The 25344-nt window shown below is 41.3% G+C and overlaps 1 long non-coding RNA gene across 1 annotated transcript; it reads left to right on the top strand.

Moving 5' to 3' along the window:
• Window positions 1–276: 276 nt before the first annotated feature.
• LOC118484333 lies at window positions 277–25344 on the top strand. The gene is made up of 2 exons (XR_004873359.1): window positions 277–489; window positions 25202–25344. It is a non-coding gene; the product is annotated as an uncharacterized LOC118484333 (long non-coding RNA).

The raw sequence follows: 25344 nt of genomic DNA, 5'->3' as shown, positions 1-25344 counted from the left end.
ATGGCTTGGTTTTGTTCCATGTGTTTTTTAGTTCATTGTTTGTTGTTTTGATCTATTGAAGTTCATTTGTTTGCAGTTGTGATGGTGTTATTGATCCTAACTCCTACCAATGAAATCTGATTAGTTAAGTGGGATACCCCATTTGAATAATGCTAGGAAACACAAGTACCTGGAAGCCCTTGATAGGCAAGTCAAATAGTTTATTTATATCTTCGCCAAGTTCATTTTCTACATAAGTTTTTATCTTATTTTATTTGAGTTTTCGATCTCAGGAGTGACCCTGCAAAAGCTATTGAAATTCTCGTAAAGGATTTGAAGGTCTTTTCTACCTTTAATGGACAACTCTTTAAGGGAAATCAACCAGCTGCTAACACTTGACAACTTTAGGTGCTTATTTGAACATTTGTATGTATTGGGATAGCAAATCAACGTTGCAAAAATCCACATCAATTAAAACTCTTATTTACTGATCAGCATGAGAAGCTTCAGGTAATATCAAGTTAAGATTGTTTTATGTGTGTGAATTATGTGTTGGTTGCATGAATAGGTTAATAGATAGCTTTTATTTGGTATACTGTCATGGGCCAATTTTATTCTTTGTTTGCTAGCCAACTATGTAATTGTGTGTTGTAGCCTATCTGACATTAAGATTATATAGAAAAGGCTTAGTTTGTTCGGCACTTTGGGTTAAGACTCCATATATCATCAAACGAATATTTTGCAAACTTTTGGTAGTGTAAAAGAAAATATCTTAAATCTGAAACGATAAAGCATACTTTTGTAGAAATCTTGGCTTTTGTAACACCTCGAATTTTTGTGTCCAATAATGTGTTAACACGTGTCATTTGTTTACACGTGGCATTGATATTAAATAAAGGACTAAGTTTGACAAACCTTGAAAGTATATAAATTCGAGGGTTATAAATGTCAAACAAGGGTAAATATACTGTATAGTAACCCTAAATGGTGCTTGTACCTTCAAACGAATAAATCATGGATCGTACGGAAGCGAAACACGAAAGAAAGTGAGAGATTACAGGCTACAGGGGTTAACTGTGTCAACATGTTTAATTATACCTCTGAGTGATCCTTTAACGTTCCCAAAGCTTTGTAACAGTATTATACACTCACTAAAATATAATATATAAATTTCGCGAAGTTTCGTTATGAAACAGGAAAGTTACGATCGAACTCATATAAGAAGGGTTAAAAGCGTCAATAACGAAAGTTAAGGCTTTCTGAATAATTAATAAACTAACCAGGGACTTAACAACGCGGGTAAATAACACGAGGTCCCTAGTTGTAATTAACCGAGGGCCAAACCGCAAAGTTACCCCTTCAAACCTGAAAGGTCAGGTAAATCATTACGAAAGATTTCGTTATTAATTACCAGGATTTCGTAATCATGGCAAAAGATTTAAAATTGCTGAAATATAAACCTCTCGCGGCCCGCGTGAGGTTTAGGCATAAGTTGAGGCGGGCCGCGAGCCACCTCATTTACGCGTCTGATGTCTTAAACTTAGGCGGCCCGCGTAAAAGTGGCATGGAATATCCATGCGGGCCGCGTGGGACGCCCAGATGCAGAAACGTTGTGTTTTCTTGCCTTTTGAGCTTGTGAATGATCAAATCTCCAATAAATGAGGCATGGGCACCCTACACTTGACCCATAGCTCCAGGAGACACATGCCCATCATCCATACTCCTATGTAGTGTGAGTTGTAATGATCTCATGGCCTTGTGAACACTATAAATAAGCACATTTGGTTCATAACATTCACCACAACACAAACACTTCTATCTGATCATTCTAAGAGCTCTCTAGCATTCCTCTGTGTTCATAAGTCTTCTCTCAAGCTTCTGTAAGTGATCTAACCCTTTGTGGTTTCACATTTCCTTAGTAAATAGCTAAAAACCAAACCGTCGTAAATACGGTTTGACTTTAAAATAAATCAGTGATGGTTCAGTCTTATGACGAATCAAAAGTAGTTTTGAGTTGGTATTTATGTGGGTAATAAACCCCTAAAAGGGTTCCCTCTGATCACCACTCTAACTATGTCAAATATCGAGTCAAACGCGCACTTAAAAAGTCAACAGAAAGTCATTTTGCCGTTTTCTACATAATCTGTAATGTATACGTTATGAAACCTGTTTTGATGTTCATAAAACATTATATTAAGCATATAAACTTGTTTGCGCTCGTTTGAATCGACCATTTGCTAGATTGACCCGGTTCGGAGCCGAATGTCGCAAAAGTTTGACTTTTGCTTTGACTTCAGTTCTGACCCGTTTTAGTGAGGTATAGATATACCTTAGGACTCTCTTAGGACCAGATTACATGATGGTATAACCCTCTGTGATCGGTTCATAAGTTATCCGAGTCTTTTGCACATTTCCGTTAATCGCCTAAAAGTTGACCGTAACGCCATTTTGAAAATAAAACGAGTATTCCGGGCACGTGAACGGACCAGAACCTTGCTTATTAAATTATAAGCATGTCCTTAAAGTTTCACGTCAATCCGAGGTCTAGAATGAGAGTTATGCTAAATAGCGCAATTAAAGTAAACTTTTGTAATAAACGGCGCGATTAGCATAACGCCTATCTAAACCAAGATTTCGTCACCAAAACTTTTACCCACTGTATTAAAATAATATTTTGGGAATTTTAAAGATTTTTAATAATTTTTACCTCGCTCATAACCTGCGGTTATGGCTACGGTTCGGTAAATACCGAATATGCCCTTTTCGGCCAAAACATGAGTTCTACAAGGTCTTTTGACCCGATTCCAGTTGCTACTGATTCCAAATAATAAATAAAGTATTTGAAGCTTTATAAGCTGTTCGGGAAACTCAGATTTCCTGTAGAACTCGAAAAGCTCTTTAAAAGTCTTTAAAATGACCGAAAAGCCCCTACGGGGCATAATATTAACTTAAACTCGTTACGGGCATCACGGAAGGTATCCTACTGATACCACAACCTCTTTAAGGCATATTGACTTAGGAAATAAGCGCAAGACTCTCATGGTTAACCGTTTCGCCTATTGCGCGCACGGTTCGGATTATGAAACTAGTTTTCATAAATTAGCCGGTACGGGTCAAATTATATTATTTGAACCCCAAATTCCAGAGTGTGAACCATAAACCCATATAAAACAAGTCTCTGAACTTGTTGGGTCAGAATCACACTCCATTCTCGGTTTTCGCCTTTTCGCGCGATTAAACCGTATTCACATATCGGAACCAACCGGTCTAGGCTACGGCCATTATAAAGACTCGTTAGGATTCTAAGAGGTTAATTAAAACCTTCGTTCCAGATTAGGAGCCCAGTAAAAGCTATCGGTGACTAAATCAAATTAAGGAAATATACTTGCAAAGGTAAATACTTTAACTTATTTCCCCTATACGGGCTTGGGTTACGGTATGTTAATACCGCTTGATTGAGCATTATATTTTTCCATCGCTTAGGTGGTTAATTAAATAATATGATTGGCTCATTTAAACAGTTTTGTTTCTTAAAAGCCTTTGGGGGGTTTAATGACCGTTGTCCCGGATATCCTTGGCATCATTTTACGAAATGGCCACGACCATCGACATCCCGGTGTAGGCGTACACCCGGTATATATTGTCGACATTAAATTAAAAGACGTAGCCGTTGGTTTTTATACTACGGTTTTACGCGATGTGGTGTGTCTATAAATCTTTAACCCGGCACGACCCGGGCTACTGAACACATAAAAGAACATGTAAAACGTTCACAAGATTTTAATAATTTTCCCAAGTTATAAAAGAGTTTGTGCCTTGTGCATTCAAATCAATTTTAATAAACATTTTCAAATGTGTCAGTTGAATGTATTTACCAGTGTAAACTGACGTATTTTCCCCAAAAGATTAAGTGCAGGTACTATACGAAATGGGCTGGTATAGGCGTCCTAAGCATCGTACATAGTCTCGCAAACTCGATGCTGCATCTGAATGAACAATATTTATTATTTTGATCCGCTGTGGATATATTCAACTTCTGTAATACATTTGATATTACAACCAGAGGTTGAAGTTTATATATTTATCTTAAGCTTCCGCTGTGCATTTATATAATTGTGTGGTTTGACTATATTGTTGCCAACATCGTCACGGTAATCCCCCACCGGGCCCACCGGTGAAACACGTGGAAATCGGGGTGTGACAGGTTGGTATCAGAGCCAACATTGAGTGAATTAAACACTATCCTAATGTGTTTAATCTCAATGACACAATTGCACATACTTGAGTCTAGACAAGAACTTAGGACAAATTCGAATTGTTATTCCAATTTTGTCTTTTTCTTTTATTATTGGAATTTAAAGTTTTATAAAGCAGGAAAATGCCACCTGTTATATTCCAAGGAAGAGGAAGGGGAAGAAGAGGCAGAGGAGATATCGTGACACATCACGATAACGAAGTTGGACCATCAGGTACAAGACATCCTTCAATGACACGGAGTGAAGAACCACAACGACGAAGAGATCTGTATGAACCTGCGAGGCATTCCACCTCGCACAGCTCGACGCCATCCTACCGGCACTCCTTTGGGCCAAACTCAGAGAATGATCCCAACAACCCACAACCTTCCTTCATACCTCTACAACGTTCGGTATCGCACCGAAATTACGACGACCCTACTCCATACTTCATAGGTCAGTTTAATCCGGCTGACTACATACAGGAACCTTCAGGCTTTGTTCCATTAGGGCCACAAGATCACTTCTCCGAAGACCATATGGATGAAGATACTGATCCAACTGAACCTGCTCGTGGTACGCCCACGCATCCGATAGAAGTCTCTGATGGGTCATCCTTCCATGGAACACCCTATCAGGGGCCAGACAGTTTCCAAGCGTTGTTTGACCGACATGAGTGGTACTACACGCCACCTCAACAGACATCACAACAACCGCGACATCCACAGGATCCCTCTGAGGATTCACGCTTTGAGGCAGTTACGCCACCACCTCCGCCACCGGCGCAACCAGTAATGCCTGATCCGCCAAGGCGTAGGAGGACAAATGCTCGTATGTCCACACGAGGAGGAGGGGGTATCCACTTCAGCACCCCTCGACACTCTAGTAGTAGCCACTATCCGCCACTACAAGAAGAAGGACCTTCAAGTCCTATACAGGAGGCGAACTCCGCACCAGCTGCACCAAATTCGCCACCATTTGGGTATGACCAACCCATACCTGCTTACACGGGTCCAACGGCTTACAACCCGTTCGAACCGTCACAAGCACAATACAATTACAATTATGAACGCGACCCATATGTGGTGTCGGCTAGATATAATGCGCGCTACCCTGACGGAGCTCATGGGAACATGGGACCACCGGACTACTCAGCTCATGGGTATCCAATACCTCCCAGACCCCCAGTTCCGCAACAAGCGCCACAACCACGTTTCTCTCCTCCTGAACAGGAAGAGATACTCCATCGACTAGATCGTGTGGAGAGAGAGTTCGAGGAAGAGAAGAAAAGCCACCGAGGATTTCTCAAGGGCTTGGCGAACCTACTAAAGGGCAAAAAGAAGAAACGTGACCATTAGCCCTTAATAGTTGTACTAATGTAATTTCTATTTTGAAATAAGTCCCTGCGTGGACACTTATCGTATTTCAGTCCCTACGTGGACTTATCTTTTAGTCCTTACATGGACACCTATCTTGTATTAGTCCCTGCGTGGACTTGTCACTCATTTTAAACCTCTATGGAGGTATGTACTATTTGAAAGACCCGTTTAGGGCAATATGTAATTGTATTTGAGATTATGGAATGTATGTTATGAGTTTTGTTTTAATATGTATGAAACAAGTCAAAACCATTCCTTTTAAATTGATCTGCCTAAATAAAGAATCTTAAAGAGTGAAACCTAGCCTGGTGTCTTCTAAGATCCGGCCAAGATGGTAGGACTTAATTAAAAGATTCAGATTCCCTGTTAACCGCTGCAAGCATGTTAACAATCATGGCAGATGTGATTCGTTAAAATCACGCGCGTCATTCTTATACAATAACCCTTTAAGGATTTCAAAACCCAACTAAATGATTTATAAATCATGGGTTAAATCATCAGTAGAGATGATCACTTATTTAAACATCCATTAGTGATGTAGTGCCTACGGGCCAATCTTATTAAAACATCCATTAGTGATGTAGTGCCTACGGGCCAACCTTATTAAAACATCCATTAGTGGTGTGGTGCCTATGGGCCGTAATAATTGTCTTATAAAGACAAAAGACAGTGGTGGTCTATGACTCCCTGCCAGAAAGGGGTAAGAGAACTACGGTTCAAACCTCTATGCCTTTGATTCTCTGGAATCTCGGCTAATATTATAAAACATCCTCGTAATTAGGCTTTACGCCGCCAATATTATTGTTATAGCTAAAATAGGATGTATTCAAATCCTAAGATTTAATGAGTAATAAGTTAACCACATATGGTCTCTGTTACCATGGTCGACAAATTGTCATAAAAGACAATTATATAATAATCTCCTAAATAAAATTTTGTTATCTTCTGTAGCAGATTCAAGTTACAATGGCGGATCCCAATGGAGAGAACAGCCACACAAATGAAGATGACTACGACAATGCGCCAGTGCATCTGACAGGCGCACAGCTAAAGGCTCTGATTGACAATGCTGTTCAGGCAGCTCTTGATCGTCAATATACTGAGTCCCAAGGCAGAACTGTATCAAAACCACCCTCTAAACCCAAGACACACTCCAAACCACCCTCTCAACCCAAGAAAGATGACGACAAACACTCGTCCACTGAGAACAGCGTTCATCGCGATAGAGAATATACTGATGCATCAAATGCTAAGGGTTGCACCTACAAATACTTTGTATCTTGTAAGCCCCGGGAATTTACAGGGGAGAAAGGTGCTGTGGATTGTATCACCTGGCTAGATGAGATGGACACTATTGTGGACATCAGCGGGTGTGCAGAGAGGGATGTGGTGAAGTATGTGTCCCAGTCATTTAAGGGCGAGGCCCTGGCGTGGTAGAGGGCGTTGGTGCAGGCATCTGGTAAGTCTGCTTTATACAAAATGACGTGGGAGGAATTTTTTGCTCTCATTAAGGAAAACTACTGCCCTCAGCATGAGGTTGAGAAGATCGAGGCTGACTTTGTGTCACTGGTGATGACGAACCTGGACTGCCAGGCATATTTGACGAGCTTCAATACGATGTCTCGCCTGGTCCCATACCTTGTGACACCAGAACCCAGAAGAATCGCCCGTTTCATTGGGGGATTAGAGCCTGCAATAAAGGCTAGCGTAAAGGCCTCTCGGCCGACGACCTTCAGGTCAGTTACTGACCTCTCCTTGTCTCTAACTTTAGATGTTGTCCGTCTGAGGACACTAAGGAGCAAGGAGGCTGAGAAGAGAAAACGTGAGGATGATACCTCACGAAGATCAGGGAAGAAGCACCGTGGAAACGGTGAAGGCAAAAGAGGGTCGGAGGCAAAGAAAGATGGGCAAGCTGGTGAAAGGCCCAACTGCAAAATCTGCAAGAAACCCCACTCTGGGAAGTGCAGGTTTGCATCGAATTCACAGTCACAACCAAAGACTCCTTCCTGTGGACTATGCAAGTCCAAGGATCATAAGACTGTGGAATGCAAAAAGATCAAGGATGCAACCTGCTATGGTTGTAACGAAAAGGGGCACATCAAGAGTAACTGCCCTAAGTATGCCAAGAAGGCGGAAGAGGCCAAGAAGTCAAATGCGAGAGTTTTTCGCATGGATGCAAAGGAAGCGGTCCAGAACGACAACGTGCTTACAGGTACTTTTCTCGTAAATAATATATTTGCAAGAGTACTATTCGATTCTGGCGCCGATAAATCCTTTGTAGACCAGAAATTTTGCCAACTACTAAATATGCCTATCAAAACCCTTGATATGAAATACGAGGTAGAGTTAGCAGACGGCACGATAGAAACCGTCTCCACTGTCTTAGAGGGATGTGAAATATCCATTAGGAACCATTCTTTTCCCCTATCTCTACTTCCCTTTAAATTAGCGGGTTTCGACATTGTGCTAGGCATGGACTGGTTATCCCATAATCAGGCCCAAATCATTTGCGGCAAAAGGCAGATAGTTTTAAAGACTCCGAGTGGTGAATCTCTTACCATTCGAGGAGATACGCAGTACGGATTACCCGAGGACGTATCTATGCTCAAAGCTTCAAGGTGTTTAAACAGAGGCTGTGTAATTTACATGGCTCAGGTGATAATAGAAGAACCTAAGCCGAAGATCGAGGATCTTCCTGTCATTTCTGAATACCCTGAAGTTTTTCCTGAAGAACTACCTGGTTTGCCACCAGATAGACAAGTGGAGTTCAGAATAGACATCATTCCTGGAGCGGCTCCGATAGCTAGAGCACCTTACAGGCTAGCTCCAACGGAAATGAAAGAACTGAGGACCCAATTGGATGAACTGCTGGCGAAAGGTTTTATCAGACCTAGTTCATCTCCCTGGGGAGCACCAGTCCTATTTGTAAAGAAGAAGGACGGATCGATGCGGTTGTGCATCGACTATCGAGAGCTAAATAAAGTGACCATAAAGAATAGATATCCTTTGCCGAGGATCGATGATCTATTCGATCAGCTGCAAGGAGCAAGCTATTTCTCGAAGATCGACTTGAGGTCGGGCTATCATCAGCTAAGGGTCAGAGATGAGGATGTACATAAGACAGCATTTAGGACTCGCTATGGTCATCACGAGTTCCTAGTGATGCCTTTTGGGCTCACAAATGCACCGGCTGCGTTCATGGATCTCATGAATCGCGTCTGCAAGCCGTACTTGGACAAATTTGTCATAGTCTTCATCGACGATATCCTTATATATTCCAAGAACCAAGCTGACCACGAGAAGCACCTCCGTTGCATTCTCGAATTACTACAGCGTGAGAAACTCTACGCCAAATTCTCGAAATGTGAATTCTGGCTACGAGAGGTTCAGTTTTTAGGTCACGTTGTGAGTGAGCGTGGTATCCAAGTGGATCCCGCTAAGGTAGAGGCAATCATGAACTGGCAAGAGCCAAAGACGCCTACCGAAATTCGTAGTTTCCTGGGATTAGCAAGATACTACCGGAGGTTTATTGAAAATTTTTCAAGGATTGCTGCGCCCTTGACTTCCCTAACCAAGAAGAAAGAAAAGCTTATTTGGGGCCCAAAGCAGCAAGAGTCCTTCGAAGTTCTGAAGCAGAAGCTAAGCAACGCACCTGTGCTGACATTACCGGAAGGTACAGATGAATTCGTAGTTTACTGCGATGCATCACACACGGGCATGGGGTGTGTACTTATGCAGAAGGGCAAGGTGATTGCCTATGCTTCAAGGCAATTAAAGGTGCACGAAAAGAATTACACCACCCATGATTTGGAGTTGGGTGCCGTTGTATTTGCACTAAAATTGTGGAGGCATTACCTTTATGGTATTAAATTTGTGATTTATTCTGATCACAAAAGCCTCCAGCACCTGTTCAATCAGAAAGAGTTGAACATGAGGCAGCGCTGTTGGATGGAAACCTTGAATGACTATGATTGCGAGATCAGGTACCATCCCGGCAAAGCGAATGTAGTCGCTGATGCCTTAAGCAGGAAAGAAAGGGTAAAACCTATTCGAATCAATGCCAAGAGCATTGAGGTCAAGAACAATTTAATTGAAAGGATTTTAGCTGCACAGCGAGAGGCTGTGTTGGAAGCTAATTATCCTAATGAAAAATTAGGAGTAACTGAGGAGCAGTTGACTCTCAGCAAGGATGGAATCCTTAGACTGAACGGACGTATATGGGTTCCGATTTATGGAGGACTACGAGATGTTATCCTCCAGGAAGCCCATAGTTCCAAATACTCAGTCCATCCTGGTGCAGACAAAATGTGTCAAGATTTAAAGGCAAATTATTGGTGGATAGGCTTGAAAAAGTCTGTGGCCGCCCACGTAGCAAAGTGCTTGACTTGTGCTCAAGTCAAAGCCGAGCACCAAAAGCCGTCTGGTTTGCTACAACAGCCTGAACTTCCCGAGTGGAAGTGGGAATGCGTAACTATGGACTTCATAACCAAGTTACCCAAAACCAGGAAAGGAAACGATACAATATGGGTCATAGTCGATAGGCTGACTAAATCAGCTCATTTTCTACCCATCAAGGAGACGTATAGCTCCGATATGTTAGCCCAACTTTATGTGGATAAGATTGTAGCCTTACACGGCATACCTGTGTCTATTATCTCCGACCGGGATACTAGATACACGTCTCACTTCTGGAAGAGTTTCCAGCAATCTTTGGGCACGCGTTTGAACTTTAGTACGGCTTACCATCCACAGACGGACGGTCAGAGTGAGCGTATCATTCAAACGCTAGAAGACATGCTTCGTGCATGCGCGATCGATTTAGGTGGTAACTGGGATAAGAACCTACCCCTAATCGAATTCTCCTACAATAATAGCTACCACACCAGCATAAAGGCTGCGCCTTTCGAGGCATTATACGGTAGGAAATGTAGATCGCCTGTTTGTTGGGCGGAAGTAGGAGAGGTCCAATTATCAGGACCAGAGATTGTTTTCCAGACAACGGACAAGATTGTCCAGATCCGGGAACGTCTCAAGGCTGCCCGCGATAGGCAGAAAAGCTACGCTGATCCAAAACGTAAGGATCTTCACTTCGAAGTAGGTGAAAAAGTGTTGCTTAAGGTATCACCCTGGAAAGGGGTGATGCGTTTCGGCAAGAAAGGCAAACTGAGTCCGAGATACATAGGACCTTTTGAGGTCATTGAACGGGTCGGGTCAGTCGCCTATAAGTTGAACTTGCCTGAAGAGCTCAATGGAATTCACAATGTGTTCCACATCTGCAATCTCAAAAAGTGCTTCGCCGATGAATCATTGGTGATTCCACACACAGATGTGCATATAGATGAGAGCTTAAAATTTATAGAAAAACCTTTGTCGATTGAAGATCGACAGGTGAAGAAGCTTCGAAGAAAGCACGTACCGATTGTAAAGGTCAAATGGGATGCTCGTAGAGGTCCCGAATATACGTGGGAAGGCGAAGACACAATAAAAGAAAAGTACCCCTATTTATTTGAGTAAATCTCGGGTCGAGATTTATTTTAAGGGGGTGAGGATGTAACACCTCGAATGTTTGTGTCCAATAATGTGTTAACACGTGTCATTTGTTTACACGTGGCATTGATATTAAATAAAGGACTAAGTTTGACAAACCTTGAAAGTATATAAATTCGAGGGTTATAAATGTCAAACAAGGGTAAATATACTATATAGTAACCCTAAATGGTGCTTGTACCTTCAAACGAATAAATCATGGATCGTACGGAAGCGAAACACGAAAGAAAGTGAGAGATTACAGGCTACAGGGGTTAACTGTGTCAACATGTTTAATTATACCTCTGAGTGATCCTTTAACGTTCCCAAAGCTTTGTAACAGTATTATACACTCACTAAAATATAATATACAAATTTCGCGAAGTTTCGTTATGAAACAGGAAAGTTACGATCGAACTCGTATAAGAAGGGTTAAAAGCGTCAATAACGAAAGTTAAGGCTTTCTGAATAATTAATAAACTAACCAGGGACTTAACAACGCGGGTAAATAACACGAGGTCCCTAGTTGTAATTAACCGAGGGCCAAACCGCAAAGTTACCCCTTCAAACCCGAATGGTCAGGTAAATCATTACGAAAGATTTCGTTATTAATTACCAGGATTTCGTAATCATGGCAAAAGATTTAAAATTTCTGAAATATAAACCTCTCGCGGCCCGCGTGAGGTTTAGGCATAAGTTGAGGCGGGCCGCGAGCCACCTCATTTACGCGTCTGATCTCTTAAACTCAGGCGGCCCGCGTAAAAGTGGCATGGAATATCCATGCGGGCCGCGTGGGACGCCCAGATGCAGAAACATTGTGTTTTCTTGCCTTTTGAGCTTGTGAATGATCAGATCTCCAATAAATGAGGCATGGGCACCCTACACTTGACCCATAGCTCCAGGAGACACATGCCCATCATCCATACTCCTCTGTAGTGTGAGTTGTAATGATCTCATGGCCTTGTGAACACTATAAATAAGCACATTTGGTTCATAACATTCACCACAACACAAACACTTCTATCTGATCATTCTAAGAGCTCTCTAGAATTCCTCTGTGTTCATAAGTCTTCTCTCAAGCTTCTGTAAGTGATCTAACCCTTTGTGGTTTCACATTTCCTTAGTAAATAGCTAAAAACCAAACCGTCGTAAATACGGTTTGACTTTAAAATAAATCAGTGATGGTTCAGTCTTATGACGAATCAAAAGTAGTTTTGAGTTGGTATTTATGTGGGTAATAAACCCCTAAAAGGGTTCCCTCTGATCACCACTCTAATTATGTCAAATATCGAGTCAAACGCGCACTTAAAAAGTCAACAGAAAGTCATTTTGCCGTTTTCTACATAATCTGTAATGTATACATTATGAAACCTGTTTTGATGTTCATAAAACATTATATTAAGCATATAAACTTGTTTGCGCTCGTTTGAATCGACCATTTGCTAGATTGACCCGGTTCGGAGCCGAATGTCGCAAAAGTTTGACTTTTGCTTTGACTTCAGTTCTGACCCGTTTTAGTGAGGTATAGATATACCTTAGGACTCTCTTAGGACCAGATTACATGATGGTATAAACCTCTGTGATCGGTTCATAAGTTATCCGAGTCTTTTGCACATTTCCGTTAATCGCCTAAAAGTTGACCGTAACGCCATTTTGAAAATAAAACGAGTATTCCGGGCACGTGAACGGACCAGAACCTTGCTTATTAAATTATAAGCATGTCCTTAAAGTTTCACGTCAATCCGAGGTCTAGAATGAGAGTTATGCTAAATAGCGCAATTAAAGTAAACTTTTGTAATAAACGGCGCGATTAGCATAACGCCTATCTAAACCAAGATTTCGTCACCAAAACTTTTACCCACTGTATTAAAATAATATTTTGGGAATTTTAAAGATTTTTAATAATTTTTACCTCGCTCATAACCTGCAGTTATGGCTACGGTTCGGTAAATACCGAATATGCCCTTTTCGGCCAAAACATGAGTTCTACAAGGTCTTTTGACCCGATTCCAGTTGCTACTGATTCCAAATAATAAATAAAGTATTTGAAGCTTTATAAGCTGTTCGGGAAACTCAGATTTCCTGTACAACTCGAAAAGCTCTTTAAAAGTCTTTAAAATGACCGAAAAGCCCCTACGGGGCATAATATTAACTTAAACTCGTTACGGGCATCACGGAAGGTATCCTACTGATACCACAACCTCTTTAAGGCATATTGACTTAGGAAATAAGCGCAAGACTCTCATGGTTAACCGTTTCGCCTATTGCGCGCACGGTTCGGATTATGAAACTAGTTTTCATAAATTAGCCGGTACGGGTCAAATTATATTATTTGAACCCCAAATTCCAGAGTGTGAACCATAAACCCATATAAAACAAGTCTCTGAACTTGTTGGGTCAGAATCACACTCCATTCTCGGTTTTCGCCTTTTCGCGCGATTAAACCGTATTCACATATCGGAACCAACCGGTCTAGGCTACGGCCATTATAAAGACTCGTTAGGATTCTAAGAGGTTAATTAAAACCTTCGTTCCAGATTAGGAGCCCAGTAAAAGCTATCGGTGACTAAATCAAATTAAGGAAATATACTTGCAAAGGTAAATACTTTAACTTATTTCCCCTATACGGGCTTGGGTTACGGTATGTTAATACCGCTTGATTGAGCATTATATTTTTCCATCGCTTAGGTGGTTAATTAAATAATATGATTGGCTCATTTAAACAGTTTTGTTTCTTAAAAGCCTTTGGGGGGTTTAATGACCGTTGTCCCGGATATCCTTGGCATCATTTTACGAAATGGCCACGACCATCTACATCCCGGTGTAGGCGTACACCCGGTATATATTATCGACATTAAATTAAAAGACGTAGCCGTTGGTTTTTATACTACGGTTTTACGCGATGTGGTGTGTCTATAAATCTTTAACCCGGCACGACCCGGGCTACTGAACGCATAAAAGAACATGTAAAACGTTCACAAGATTTTAATAATTTTCCCAAGTTATAAAAGAGTTTGTGCCTTGTGCATTCAAATCAATTTTAATAAACATTTTCAAATGTGTCAGTTGAATGTATTTACCAGTGTAAACTGACGTATTTTCCCCAAAAGATTAAGTGCAGGTACTATACGAAATGGGCTGGTATAGGCGTCCTAAGCATCGTACATAGTCTCGCAAACTCGATGCTGCATCTGAATGAACAATATTTATTATTTTGATCCGCTGTGGATATATTCAACTTCGGTAATACATTTGATATTACAACCAGAGGTTGAAGTTTATATATTTATCTTAAGCTTCCGCTGTGCATTTATATAATTGTGTGGTTTGACTATATTGTTGCCAACATCGTCACGGTAATCCCCCACCGGGCCCACCGGTGAAACACGTGGAAATCGGGGTGTGACAGGTTGGTATCAGAGCCAACATTGAGTGAATTAAACACTATCCTAATGTGTTTAATCTCAATGACACAATTGCACATACTTGAGTCTAGACAAGAACTTAGGACAAATTCGAATTGTTATTCCAATTTTGTCTTTTTCTTTTATTATTGGAATTTAAAGTTTTATAAAGCAGGAAAATGCCACCTGTTATATTCCAAGGAAGAGGAAGGGGAAGAAGAGGCAGAGGGGATATCGTGACACATCACGATAACGAAGCTGGACCATCAGGTACAAGACATCCTTCAATGACACGGAGTGAAGAACCACAACGACGAAGAGATCTGTATGAACCTGCGAGGCATTCCACCTCGCACAGCTCGACGCCATCCTACCGGCACTCCTTTGGGCCAAACTCAGAGAATGATCCCAACAACCCACAACCTTCCTTCATACCTCTACAACGTTCGGTATCGCACCGAAATTACGACGACCCTACTCCATACTTCATAGGTCAGTTTAATCCGGCTGACTACATACAGGAACCTTCAGGCTTTGTTCCATTAGGGCCACAAGATCACTTCTCCGAAGACCATATGGATGAAGATACTGATCCAACTGAACCTGCTCGTGGTACGCCCACGCATCCGATAGAAGTCTCTGATGGGTCATCCTTCCATGGCACACCCTATCAGGGGCCAGACAGTTTCCAAGCGTTGTTTGACCGACATGAGTGGTACTACACGCCACCTCAACAGACATCACAACAACCGCGACATCCACAGGATCCCTCTGAGGATTCACGCTTTGAGGCAGTGACGCCACCACCTCCGCCACCGGCGCAACCAGTAATGCCTGATCCGCCAAGGCGTAGGAGGACAAATGCTCGTATGTCCACACGAGGAGGAGGGGGTATCCACTTCAGCACCCCTCGACACTCTAGTAGTAGCCACTATCCACCACTACAAGAAGAAGGACCTTCAAGTCCTATACAGGAGGCGAACTCCGCACCAGCTGCACCAAATTCGCCACCATTTGGGTATGACCAACCCATACCTGCTTACACGGGTCCAACGGCTTACAACCCGTTCGAACCGTCACAAGCACAATACAACTACAATTATGAACGCGACCCATATGTGGTGTCGGCTAGATATAATGCGCGCTACCCTGACGGAGCTCATGGGAACATGGGACCACCGGACTACTCAGCTCATGGGTATCCAATACCTCCCAGACCCCCAGTTCCGCAACAAGCGCCACAACCACGTTTCTCTCCTCCTGAACAGGAAGAGATACTCCATCGACTAGATCGTGTGGAGAGAGAGTTCGAGGAAGAGAATAAAAGCCACCGAGGATTTCTCAAGGGCTTGGCGAACCTACTAAAGGGCAAAAAGAAGAAACGTGACCATTAGCCCTTAATAGTTGTACTAATGTAATTTCTATTTTGAAATAAGTCCCTGCGTGGACACTTATCGTATTTCAGTCCCTACGTGGACTTATCTTTTAGTCCTTACATGGACACCTATCTTGTATTAGTCCCTGCGTGGACTTGTCACTCATTTTAAACCTCTATGGAGGTATGTACTATTTGAAAGACCCGTTTAGGGCAATATGTAATTGTATTTGAGATTATGGAATGTATGTTATGAGTTTTGTTTTAATATGTATGAAATAAATCAAAACCATTCCTTTTAAATTGATCTGCCTAAATAAAGAATCTTAAAGAGTGAAACCTAGCCTGGTGTCTTCTAAGATCCGGCCAAGATGGTAGGACTTAATTAAAAGATTCAGATTCCCTGTTAACCGCTGCAAGCATGTTAACAATCATGGCAGATGTGATTCGTTAAAATCACGTGCGTCATTCTTATACAATAACCCTTTAAGGATTTCAAAACCCAACTAAATGATTTATAAATCATGGGTTAAATCATCAGTAGAGATGATCACTTATTTAAACATCCATTAGTGATGTAGTGCCTACGGGCCAATCTTATTAAAACATCCATTAGTGATGTAGTGCCTACGGGCCAACCTTATTAAAACATCCATTAGTGGTGTGGTGCCTATGGGCCGTAATAATTGTCTTATAAAGACAAAAGACAGTGGTGGTCTATGACTCCCTGCCAGAAAGGGGTAAGAGAACTACGGTTCAAACCTCTATGCCTTTGATTCTCTGGAATCTCGGCTAATATTATAAAACATCCTCGTAATTAGGCTTTACGCCGCCAATATTATTGTTATAGCTAAAATAGGATGTATTCAAATCCTAAGATTTAATGAGTAATAAGTTAACCACATATGGTCTCTGTTACCATGGTCGACAAATTGTCATAAAAGACAATTATATAATAATCTCCTAAATAAAATTTTGTTATCTTCTGTAGCAGATTCAAGTTACAATGGCGGATCCCAATGGAGAGAACAGCCACACAAATGAAGATGACTACGACAATGCGCCAGTGCATCTCACAGGCGCACAGCTAAAGGCTCTGATTGACAATGCTGTTCAGGCAGCTCTTGATCGTCAATATACTGAGTCCCAAGGCAGAACTGTATCAAAACCACCCTCTAAACCCAAGACACACTCCAAACCACCCTCTCAACCCAAGAAAGATGACGACAAACACTCGTCCACTGAGAACAGCGTTCATCGCGATAGAGAATATACTGATGCATCAAATGCTAAGGGTTGCACCTACAAATACTTTGTATCTTGTAAGCCCCGGGAATTTACAGGGGAGAAAGGTGCTGTGGATTGTATCACCTGGCTAGATGAGATGGACACTATTGTGGACATCAGCGGGTGTGCAGAGAGGGATGTGGTGAAGTATGTGTCCCAGTCATTTAAGGGCGAGGCCCTGGCGTGGTAGAGGGCGTTGGTGCAGGCATCTGGTAAGTCTGCTTTATACAAAATGACGTGGGAGGAATTTATTGCTCTCATTAAGGAAAACTACTGCCCTCAGCATGAGGTTGAGAAGATCGAGGCTGACTTTGTGTCACTGGTGATGACGAACCTGGACTGCCAGGCATATTTGACGAGCTTCAATACGATGTCTCGCCTGGTCCCATACCTTGTGACACCAGAACCCAGAAGAATCGCCCGTTTCATTGGGGGATTAGAGCCTGCAATAAAGGCTAGCGTAAAGGCCTCTCGGCCGACGACCTTCAGGTCAGTTACTGACCTCTCCTTGTCTCTAACTTTAGATGTTGTCCGTCTGAGGACACTAAGGAGCAAGGAGGCTGAGAAGAGAAAACGTGAGGATGATACCTCACGAAGATCAGGGAAGAAGCACCGTGGAAACGGTGAAGGCAAAAGAGGGTCGGAGGCAAAGAAAGATGGGCAAGCTGGTGAAAGGCCCAACTGCAAAATCTGCAAGAAACCCCACTCTGGGAAGTGCAGGTTTGCATCGAATTCACAGTCACAACCAAAGACTCCTTCCTGTGGACTATGCAAGTCCAAGGATCATAAGACTGTGGAATGCAAAAAGATCAAGGATGCAACTTGCTATGGTTGTAACGAAAAGGGTCACATCAAGAGTAACTGCCCTAAGTATGCCAAGAAGGCGGAAGAGGCCAAGAAGTCAAATGCGAGAGTTTTTCGCATGGATGCAAAGGAAGCGGTCCAGAACAACAACGTGCTTACAGGTACTTTTCTCGTAAATAATATATTTGCAAGAGTACTATTCAATTCTGGCGCCGATAAATCCTTTGTAGACCAGAAATTTTGCCAACTACTAAATATGCCTATCAAAACCCTTGATATGAAATACGAGGTAGAGTTAGCAGACGGCACGATAGAAACCGTCTCCACTGTCTTAGAGGGATGTGAAATATCCATTAGGAACCATTCTTTTCCCCTATCTCTACTTCCCTTTAAATTAGCGGGTTTCGACATTGTGCTAGGCATGGACTGGTTATCCCATAATCAGGCCCAAATCATTTGCGGCAAAAGGCAGATAGTTTTAAAGACTCCGAGTGGTGAATCTCTTACCATTCGAGGAGATACGCAGTACGGATTACCCGAGGACGTATCTATGCTCAAAGCTTCAAGGTGTTTAAACAGAGGCTGTGTAATTTACATGGCTCAGGTGATAATAGAAGAACCTAAGCCGAAGATCGAGGATCTTCCTGTCATTTCTGAATACCCCGAAGTTTTTCCTGAAGAACTACCTGGTTTGCCACCAGATAGACAAGTGGAGTTCAGAATAGACATCATTCCTGGAGCGGCTCCGATAGCTAGAGCACCTTACAGGCTAGCTCCAACGGAAATGAAAGAACTGAGGACCCAATTGGATGAACTGCTGGCGAAAGGTTTTATCAGACCTAGTTCATCTCCCTGGGGAGCACCAGTCCTATTTGTAAAGAAGAAGGACGGATCGATGCGGTTGTGCATTGACTATCGAGAGCTAAATAAAGTGACCATAAAGAATAGATATCCTTTGCCGAGGATCGATGATCTATTCGATCAGCTGCAAGGAGCAAGCTATTTCTCGAAGATCGACTTGAGGTCGGGCTATCATCAGCTAAGGATTTTAGCTGCACAGCGAGAGGCTGTGTTGGAAGCTAATTATCCTAATGAAAAATTAGGAGTAACTGAGGAGCAGTTGACTCTCAGCAAGGATGGAATCCTTAGACTGAACGGACGTATATGGGTTCCGATTTATGGAGGACTACGAGATGTTATCCTCCAGGAAGCCCATAGTTCCAAATACTCAGTCCATCCTGGTGCAGACAAAATGTGTCAAGATTTAAAGGCAAATTATTGGTGGATAGGCTTGAAAAAGTCTGTGGCCGCCCAAGTAGCAAAGTGCTTGACTTGTGCTCAAGTCAAAGCCGAGCACCAAAAGCCGTCTGGTTTGCTACAACAGCCTGAACTTCCCGAGTGGAAGTGGGAATGCGTAACTATGGACTTCATAACCAAGTTACCCAAAACCAGGAAAGGAAACGATACAATATGGGTCATAGTCGATAGGCTGACTAAATCAGCTCATTTTCTACCCATCAAGGAGACGTATAGCTCCGATATGTTAGCCCAACTTTATGTGGATAAGATTGTAGCCTTACACGGCATACCTGTGTCTATTATCTCCGACCGGGATACTAGATACACGTCTCACTTCTGGAAGAGTTTCCAGCAATCTTTGGGCACGCGTTTGAACTTTAGTACGGCTTACCATCCACAGACGGACGGTCAGAGTGAGCGTACCATTCAAACGCTAGAAGACATGCTTCGTGCATGCACGATCGATTTAGGTGGTAACTGGGATAAGAACCTACCCCTAATCGAATTCTCCTACAATAATAGCTACCACACCAGCATAAAGGCTGCGCCTTTCGAGGCATTATACGGTAGGAAATGTAGATCGCCTGTTTGTTGGGCGGAAGTAGGAGAGGTCCAATTATCAGGACCAGAGATTGTTTTCCAACAACGGACAAGATTGTCCAAATCCGGGAACGTCTCAAGGCTGCCCGCGATAGGCAGAAAAGCTACGCTGATCCAAAACGTAAGGATCTTCACTTCGAAGTAGGTGAAAAAGTGTTGCTTAAGGTATCACCCTGGAAAGGGGTGATGCGTTTCGGCAAGAAAGGCAAACTGAGTCCGAGATACATAGGACCTTTTGAGGTCATTGAACGGGTCGGGTCAGTCGCCTATAAGTTGAACTTGCCTGAAGAGCTCAATGGAATTCACAATGTGTTCCACATCTGCAATCTCAAAAAGTGCTTCGCCGATGAATCATTGGTGATTCCACACACAAATGTGCATATAGATGAGAGCTTAAAATTTATAGAAAAACCTTTGTCGATTGAAGATCGACAGGTGAAGAAGCTTCGAAGAAAGCACGTACCGATTGTAAAGGTCAAATGGGATGCTCGTAGAGGTCCCGAATATACGTGGGAAGGCGAAGACACAATAAAAGAAAAGTACCCCTATTTATTTGAGTAAATCTCGGGTCGAGATTTATTTTAAGGGGGTGAGGATGTAACACCTCGAATTTTTGTGTCCAATAATGTGTTAACACGTGTCATTTGTTTACACGTGGCATTGATATTAAATAAAGGACTAAGTTTGACAAACCTTGAAAGTATATAAATTCGAGGGTTATAAATGTCAAACAAGGGTAAATATACTGTATAGTAACCCTAAATGGTGCTTGTACCTTCAAACGAATAAATCATGGATCGTACGGAAGCGAAACACGAAAGAAAGTGAGAGATTACAGGCTACAGGGTTAACTGTGTCAACATGTTTAATTATACCTCTGAGTGATCCTTTAACGTTCCCAAAGCTTTGTAACAGTATTATACACTCACTAAAATATAACATATAAATTTCGCGAAGTTTCGTTATGAAACAGGAAAGTTACGATCGAACTCGTATAAGAAGGGTTAAAAGCGTCAATAACGAAAGTTAAGGCTTTCTGAATAATTAATAAACTAACCAGGGACTTAACAACGCGGGTAAATAACACGAGGTCCCTAGTTGTAATTAACCGAGGGCCAAACCGCAAAGTTACCCCTTCAAACCCGAAAGGTCAGGTAAATCATTACGAAAGATTTCGTTATTAATTACCAGGATTTCGTAATCATGGCAAAAGATTTAAAATTTCTGAAATATAAACCTCTCGCGGCCCGCGTGAGGTTTAGGCATAAGTTGAGGCGGGCCGCGAGCCACCTCATTTACGCGTCTGATCTCTTAAACTCAGGCGGCCCGCGTAAAAGTGGCATGGAATATCCATGCGGGCCGCGTGGGACGCCCAGATGCAGTAACATTGTGTTTTCTTGCCTTTTGAGCTTGTGAATGATCAGATCTCCAATAAATGAGGCATGGGCACCCTACACTTGACCCATAGCTCCAGGAGACACATGCCCATCATCCATACTCCTCTGTAGTGTGAGTTGTAATGATCTCATGGCCTTGTGAACACTATAAATAAGCACATTTGGTTCATAACATTCACCACAACACAAACACTTCTATCTGATCATTCTAAGAGCTCTCTAGCATTCCTCTGTGTTCATAAGTCTTCTCTCAAGCTTCTGTAAGTGATCTAACCCTTTGTGGTTTCACATTTCCTTAGTAAATAGCTAAAAACCAAACCGTCGTAAATACGGTTTGACTTTAAAATAAATCAGTGATGGTTCAGTCTTATGACGAATCAAAAGTAGTTTTGAGTTGGTATTTATGTGGGTAATAAACCCCTAAAAGGGTTCCCTCTGATCACCACTCTAACTATGTCAAATATCGAGTCAAACGCGCACTTAAAAAGTCAACAGAAAGTCATTTTGCCGTTTTCTACATAATCTGTAATGTATACATTATGAAACCTGTTTTGATGTTCATAAAACATTATATTAAGCATATAAACTTGTTTGCGCTCGTTTGAATCGACCATTTGCTAGATTGACCCGGTTCGGAGCCGAATGTCGCAAAAGTTTGACTTTTGCTTTGACTTCAGTTCTGACCCGTTTTAGTGAGGTATAGATATACCTTAGGACTCTCTTAGGACCAGATTACATGATGGTATAAACCTCTGTGATCGGTTCATAAGTTATCCGAGTCTTTTGCACATTTCCGTTAATCGCCTAAAAGTTGACCGTAACGCCATTTTGAAAATAAAACGAGTATTCCGGGCACGTGAACGGACCAGAACCTTGCTTATTAATTTATAAGCATGTCCTTAAAGTTTCACGTCAATCCGAGGTCTAGAATGAGAGTTATGCTAAATAGCGCAATTAAAGTAAACTTTTGTAATAAACGGCGCGATTAGCATAACGCCTATCTAAACCAAGATTTCGTCACCAAAACTTTTACCCACTGTATTAAAATAATATTTTGGGAATTTTAAAGATTTTTAATAATTTTTACCTCGCTCATAACCTGCGGTTATGGCTACGGTTCGGTAAATACCGAATATGCCCTTTTCGGCCAAAACATGAGTTCTACAAGGTCTTTTGACCCGATTCCAGTTGCTACTGATTCCAAATAATAAATAAAGTATTTGAAGCTTTATAAGCTGTTCGGGAAACTCAGATTTCCTGTAGAACTCGAAAAGCTCTTTAAAAGTCTTTAAAATGACCGAAAAGCCCCTACGGGGCATAATATTAACTTAAACTCGTTACGGGCATCACGGAAGGTATCCTACTGATACCACAACCTCTTTAAGGCATATTGACTTAGGAAATAAGCGCAAGACTCTCATGGTTAACCGTTTCGCCTATTGCGCGCACGGTTCGGATTATGAAACTAGTTTTCATAAATTAGCCGGTACGGGTCAAATTATATTATTTGAACCCCAAATTCCAGAGTGTGAACCATAAACCCATATAAAACAAGTCTCTAAACTTGTTGGGTCAGAATCACACTCCATTCTCGGTTTTCGCCTTTTCGCGCGATTAAACCGTATTCACATATCGGAACCAACCGGTCTAGGCTACGGCCATTATAAAGACTCGTTAGGATTCTAAGAGGTTAATTAAAACCTTCGTTCCAGATTAGGAGCCCAGTAAAAGCTATCGGTGACTAAATCAAATTAAGGAAATATACTTGCAAAGGTAAATACTTTAACTTATTTCCCCTATACGGGCTTGGGTTACGGTATGTTAATACCGCTTGATTGAGCATTATATTTTTCCATCGCTTAGGTGGTTAATTAAATAATATGATTGGCTCATTTAAACAGTTTTGTTTCTTAAAAGCCTTTGGGGGGTTTAATGACCGTTGTCCCGGATATCCTTGGCATCATTTTACGAAATGGCCACGACCATCGACATCCCGGTGTAGGCGTACACCCGGTATATATTGTCGACATTAAATTAAAAGACGTAGCCGTTGGTTTTTATACTACGGTTTTACGCGATGTGGTGTGTCTATAAATCTTTAACCCGGCACGACCCGGGCTACTGAACGCATAAAAGAACATGTAAAACGTTCACAAGATTTTAATAATTTTCCCAAGTTATAAAAGAGTTTGTGCCTTGTGCATTCAAATCAATTTTAATAAACATTTTCAAATGTGTCAGTTGAATGTATTTACCAGTGTAAACTGACGTATTTTCCCCAAAAGATTAAGTGCAGGTACTATACGAAATGGGCTGGTATAGGCGTCCTAAGCATCGTACATAGTCTCGCAAACTCGATGCTGCATCTAAATGAACAATATTTATTATTTTGATCCGCTGTGGATATATTCAACTTCTGTAATACATTTGATATTACAACCAGAGGTTGAAGTTTATATATTTATCTTAAGCTTCCGCTGTGCATTTATATAATTGTGTGGTTTGACTATATTGTTGCCAACATCGTCACGGTAATCCCCCACCGGGCCCACCGGTGAAACACGTGGAAATCGGGGTGTGACAGCTTTCCCACTAGTAGAATCAAGCTAATATGCCTTGTATAAAAATGGACCTGGGGAATTATAAACTATAAATTAGCAACTAAATGTTGCTTTATAGAGTTGTACTCCATGCATGGGCAGATTTTCAAAGAAAAAAGTTGATTTTTCATTTCTAACCCAGTGTTTTCCTTCTTTTGTAATTTAACCCTAACACTTTTTATTTTCATCTTTGCCCCCTTATAAGTTTCATGTTTCACAAATTATTCATTTTACGTTTCGTTTAAATTTTGCAAGTTAAAATGCCGCAACATGTGTGTGGGGTTCACCGTTTTTTGGTCTATTTTTTTTTCATTTAAGAGGTTTGTCGTAACACGTTTATTTTCCCCGTTCGACTTAGTTCTTTTTTTTCTACGTTTTACGTTTCGGTCTAATTCTTTCGCATTAACACACAACAACGGGCGTGCGTGGTTCAAAGATTTTACGTCTGTTTTTCGTTTGCTGTTATTTTTCCTTTTTTATTTATTTTATTTTTACGAAATTTTCCACTGTTGGGGTCGCCGGCAATTGTGTTGCATTGGTGCTACTTGGTATGGTTTTACGAACCTTTTTAACCTATTAAGTTTTTTACCTATAATTTTTTTCGAGTTTACCCCTATAATTCCTTTACTTAAAAAAACTATTTTTACGTGCATATTTTTATTTACATGTCGGTATAAATATGATTGCTCTATGTTTCGACGTAAACTTTTTGTAGAAAACGATTTAGGTCAAATATAATACTTATTCATTAAAAAAAATTTACGTGCATAATTTTATGAACTATAAATTTGAGTTGGTCTACGTTTTGATTTGGGGGATGAGTCAGGACAAATATAATATGTATTTGTGCGTATTTTATGTATGTTTCGTAAATTTTGTTTCGAACGTGTGGAGTCAAATTGTAGTTTCTTTTCTATGTATGAGTCGGGTCACATATAAATTTGATTTACTTTACGTTTTGGTCCAATCACAATGCTTATATAGGTTACTTCGGGTTCAATTTGATACGTCAAAATGCGTGTTTCCATACGGTTAACGCATCACACGACGTTTAGACTAATCCACTCGATATTTACGATGTTCTCGCGCCGCAACATGCACGGGTATTATTACTAGTTTTATTAGATTAAGAACTTGCATCATTTTCACATAAATGATTATGATGTTTTGTGTGCAGATTATAAACTTCCCCATACCATTTAACTACTAGTTACATTTTAAGCTTTGGTTATGTATAGATTCATAACTAACTTGCTTTTTTACTACTTCCAAAACAGAAATTTCACTTAGTCGTTTTTTGTTTGTCTTGTTGATAGTTGATGCAGTGTTCATTATATATCATGAAATGTGAAAAGAGATTGAAATGGAACATGCAAGAAAAAAAGAGTTGAGCTTAAAGCTATGTTAAAGATATTGACGGCCACCGACGAAACTTGGTGCAGACACGAAGTAGGCTACG

Source organism: Helianthus annuus, chromosome 11 (genome assembly GCF_002127325.2).
Source record: "Helianthus annuus cultivar XRQ/B chromosome 11, HanXRQr2.0-SUNRISE, whole genome shotgun sequence".
Taxonomy (NCBI): Eukaryota; Viridiplantae; Streptophyta; class Magnoliopsida; order Asterales; family Asteraceae; genus Helianthus; species Helianthus annuus.
The sequence above is the reverse complement of the archived record's forward strand: the minus strand, read 5'-3'. Positions and strand labels throughout refer to the sequence as shown.